This window comes from Myotis brandtii, unplaced genomic scaffold (genome assembly GCF_000412655.1).
Source record: "Myotis brandtii unplaced genomic scaffold, ASM41265v1 scaffold395, whole genome shotgun sequence".
Classification (NCBI taxonomy): domain Eukaryota; kingdom Metazoa; phylum Chordata; class Mammalia; order Chiroptera; family Vespertilionidae; genus Myotis; species Myotis brandtii.
Window position 1 is genome coordinate 1,121,469 of NW_005365155.1, and position 4,816 is coordinate 1,126,284.

General features: G+C 44.5%; 1 protein-coding gene across 2 annotated transcripts in view; it reads left to right on the plus strand.

Annotated features, from left to right (window-relative positions):
* SCAF8 (SR-related CTD-associated factor 8) overlaps positions 1-4,816 on the plus strand; it is a 148,809-nt gene that overhangs the window by 99,334 nt on the left and 44,659 nt on the right. The window lies entirely within an intron of this gene.

A 4,816-nucleotide genomic window follows, 5' to 3' on the forward strand; every position in this document is an offset into this window, starting at 1 on the left:
AGAGGCGATTATTATGCAAATGTGTTGTCTAATAAACATCTGGCATTTCTTAGGGGAGGGGGGGGGAGGGACTCCCTAGACTAGGTAGAGACCATAAACTACAATGTCTTTCCCATTGACTTAGGAGCTGTGTATTTCTTAGGCAAAAGGTGTTAAATAAAATGTTGACTGAGATATTCCCTAGAAGACTATGCCTTATTAACACCCAGATACCCGCACTCAGAATTTTAAAATAGTCATGAATGTATATACCCTCCCCACCACAAAACAACACAAAAACACACACACACACACAAAACCATCCCTGCTACAATACCGTATATACCCTCCCCACCACAAAAACACACACACACACACACAAAACCATCCCTGCTACAATACTGGCTCTTTTTTTATATGCAACTGCCTATCAGCTGTTCTGTTAGTCGGCCCCCAGAGGAGGCAGGCCTTTCTGCACATTCTCCCTGTTACATTAGCATCTCTCGTGTGATGAATTCAGGATGTGGAATTAATTTAATTTATCCAGATGGTCTAATGGCTAGGGGACAGGGGCTTTTACTGGAATGTAGTACCATCTATTTCATCAGTCTAAGTTACAGGCTTGTTTTGTTTTTAAGATAAAAAATAATCATTGCTTTTCAATGCTTCCCATGCATTTTATAAGCTTAATAAATAAGACTTGGAGCTGAAACATAGGTTTCCTAAGTTTTCCACAGTGACGTTGTGTCAAGATCGGTTTCTTCAGTAATCTTTTATGAAGGCTCAGGAAATGGCCATGATCACCTTCCAGATTTTTATTTTTATTTTTGTATTCTACCCTCCTTCTTCTGCTCAGACCTTTTCCCTGTGTAAAATTTTAGCTAAAGAATTTTAAATTGGGGCATTTGGATAATATATGGATGAAGACCATAACTTTGGAGCCAACCTTCTGTCTGTGATATTGGGCAAGTTATTCAGTTGCTCTGTTTCTTCATCTGTTTAAGAGGGTTTCTAACAGCCCTCAACAGTGCAGCGTGACATTTAGAATAGAACTGGCATATGGTGAGCACTTCATTCATTACTATCTAGATCCTAGAGAAAAAGACTCTGAGACTGTAGACCTTGGGAGAATATTCATTCTCAAGAGAAAATGACTTGGAAAATATGTGGTAATGAAGGGGGTATCTTCAGGTTTAAAGCCTCCCTCTCCTTTTAACAGCACTTGACTTTCAGAAAAGCATACATTTTACAAGATATGTGTATGGTAATGTGCTGCTTATGGGATGAAGCCAACCAGAGCTGTAGCCCCTGCCATCTTATTTATTCACAAACAGCATTACTGGGCATAAACGTGTAAGAAAGTGTAGAGAGGAAAAGGGCAACCCTTCAAGAAGTCACCCAGCCTGCGGGGCCAGATGGGCATAGTGTGTAGTTCACCGCAGAGGTGGACAAATCTCCTTGGAGGAGGGGGAGGGAGGCCCTGTGCTGGCGGAAGCCAACATGGCCTTCAGAGAACTGGCTCTAGTGAGGGGGTGACTAGGGAGTAAATGAGTGAACCAGCTCCCCGCCAGCCCCAGGTCGCCAGCCCCAGGTCACCCGCAGCCAGCTGGGAGCCAGCAACTGACTGTGAGGCCGAGGCTGGAGGTACAAATTCCATTGGAGGGAGATTCATGAACAAATTAGCCTTGGGACTTAGCAACGTTATGGGTCATAGATCAAAGAAAATGAGAGCCAGAAGGCGCTTGGGGGATTATCTGGTCCATGAATGAGAACCTGGTGTGTCCAGCTGGGGAGAGGAGGAGGGGATTTGAAAGGCCTGGTTAACGCGCTTGGTTTCGTGATGCGAATTAAACTTCAGATCCTCGTGGTTGAGGGAAGGATGTGGAATCCGATCCTGTGCAGCTTGCAAGGGGCTTAGGTTGGCTGCCCTGGTGAGATGGTGACAGCCCATCTCTGCCGCGGCTAGAAAGCAGTGCAGAGTGTGCGTCATATGACGTCACGGTCAAATTCCTTGGAAGTTTGAGGAAACCAAAAGAAACACTTGTAAATGAATGGCACTGTTGGTTGCACTGCTGGAAACCACGTGCGTAGTCTCTGGGAATTGAAGATAAAACAGAATTCCCTCCGGCTCCCTTTAAGTGAATTAAGTGAAGAGAAAGGAGGTAGTAGAAATAGAGTTGCCAAGTTTTGCAAATAAAAATATAGGACATCCAGTTGAATTTGAATTTCAGATAAATAATGAATGGCCTTTTAAAATAGAAGTATGTCTGAAGTTCAAACTTACCTGGGTGTCCTATATTTTATCTCTGCATTCCTCATTAATTAGAAGCCTCTTAGATTCTCGGTAGCGCCAAGACACTGGCTGATGGCTCGGTCTCCTAGAATGTGTAGGGCTTTCACCAGTGGCCTCGGTTCTCCTTGGACTTTTCTAGATGCCTAGAAATGATGTCTCACTCTCTCCTTCTTCCTTCCGCCTTCCTCCTCATCATCATCCCCAGGAGAGGGGAGCGTGGGAACAAGCACTTTGCGGGCATTGGTGAGCATTGTGTGATTGTCAGTGTTATTGGAGAATACTAGTAACAATTAGTTATTCTACACTGAGTACCTGCTGTACCACACCCTTTACATAAATGGTTTATTCTGTGGAAATAGGCACTGTGGTACTTCACAGATGGAACAAGGCAATTGAGCCCAGTTATGTAGAGAATGTGAGCAGAAGGCGGGTTCCAACCCAGAGGTGACTGGCGATAAATCCTGTTTTCTTAACATCCTCTCTGTGGTTTGGATCAAGGTCTGTAGCCAACTCCATGACAGAAAGTTCCTGCAAGCTTCTCTTTTTTCCTTCCCTGTCTGTGGTGTGACATTCACCGAAGAGCCAGGTCCTGCGTGTTCAGATCGGTGCTCTGTCACTTCAGATTTAGAGTTCGTTCCCTGTGTTTGCCTAAAATACTATTTTATCTTGCTAATTAAAATAGGGCGCTTTGATCCCTTCAGAAAGATTTAGGTTTCCTCCTTGCATTTGTAGAGTTCAGGGTGAGAAAAGTGAATTCATGTCGGCATTACGTGTCACAGCCCAGGGGGAGGCCTACGAGCGGGGTGCAGAATCTTGTTGGTCTGCGCTCAGCGTTTATCTGTCCACTAGACACAGCTTTGAAAATGTTACAGCAAGTTAAAGCACGAAAATCTATTGTTGAAAAACATTCAGTCGAACAAATGAAATTTAGGGTTATTCTAGGATTGCTCTCTCTTCTCCATCTGATGTCACTTCTGCCACGTTCTTACCTGTAAAGATTTTAGAAAGATGACAGTTTTGGTTGACTATGAGATATAGAACATTTTTATTCAAGATCATCATTTTAAGTTTGACAAAAGAATGTCAAACTTAATGTGATCAGTACTTACCCGGTGAGTTTTAACCCTAAAAAGTGGTGTTTTCTGAGTGATTAGAGCAGGGTTCCTCAAACTATGGCCCTCGGGCCACATGCGGCCCGCCGAAAACATTTATCCGGCCCGCCGGGTGTTTTTGCCGCCGCTGCCTGTTGCTTAGCAGCCGACTAGTTTTTTTTTAAACTATAGTCTGGCCCTCCAACGGTCTGAGGGACAGTGAACTGCCCCCCTGTTTAAAAAGTTTGAGGACCCCTGGATTAGAGGTTAAGTTTTGGCCCAGTTGAATTTGAAGGGAGATTTTAGTTACAGGAATGGGAAGCTCCCGTGCACCCTGACCAGCTTTCACCACGCGGGCCCACCGCACTTGGAGAATTTTGTCTCCGCGACTCCGTTAGAAGCCCGAGAGCTGTGTGTGCTCTGGGTCCCACGCGGCCTTGTCTTCGTGCTCGTTCTCATTGTTTAAGCTGCATGTGACAGCTGCATGTGACATTTGGGAAATTGTTTTCAAAATTGTATTTGGGTTTTAGTAGCTGGTTTAAATGTGGAAGAAAACCACATTAAAAATTTTTTTAAGTTGAAGGCATATGCGTTTAATATCTTTTAAATCAGGGATAAAGTGGGTGAGTAATGGCCAAAGGGACCAATTTTGTTAAGTATCTTGATAGCATTTTGGGCTAAGGGGCCTGGGAAATACCCAAATGCAATGCAATGCAGTACTTCAATATGAACTCACACTGTAACCATGAGTAGATGTAAGCTTGAATTCTAGTTAAGAAATTAAAGACATGTGCAGTATTGGCTATCATTTTTGCAGAACCTTTTTCCATGTGGATTGTTAAGGAGGATTCTGTGACGTAGTAGTAAATCATTCATGACAAATGACCAGGAGAAATTAATGGTAGTCGTCCAGGTAGAAATTTCACCACAGGCATATGCTGATAATGTAATCACTGTGTTTGACACGGTCACAGGTATTTGCTCTTAATCACTGTGCTAGGTATTCCTATGGACTGATTATTGTAGGCTCCTTGGTCATTTGGGGAAACTTTTGGAGCCAACTTTTCTTAACTGCATTACTGATATCCAGGAGCCAAGCTTTAGATGTCGCTGGTTCCTAACGGTTGACCTCTGGTGCTCAGCAGAATGCCCCACCATGCCTCGCTCCCAGTAACCATTTGTTGAAGTGAAATTAATGGCCCCATTGGGGTGTTCATATCCTATATAATAAAGAGGTAATATGCAAATTAACCCTCATGCCCTCACAAGATGGCTGCCTATGACCAGGCCGGCAGGGGGGTTAGTGAGGGGTGACCAAACAACTGAACAAGCAGGCTGTGTGGGGTGACCAGCCCGGCAGGGGGGTTAGTGAGGGACGACCAAACGATTGAACAAGCAGGCTGTGTGGGGCGATCAGGCCAGCGGGGGGGCCATGAGGGGCGATCAGGCCAGC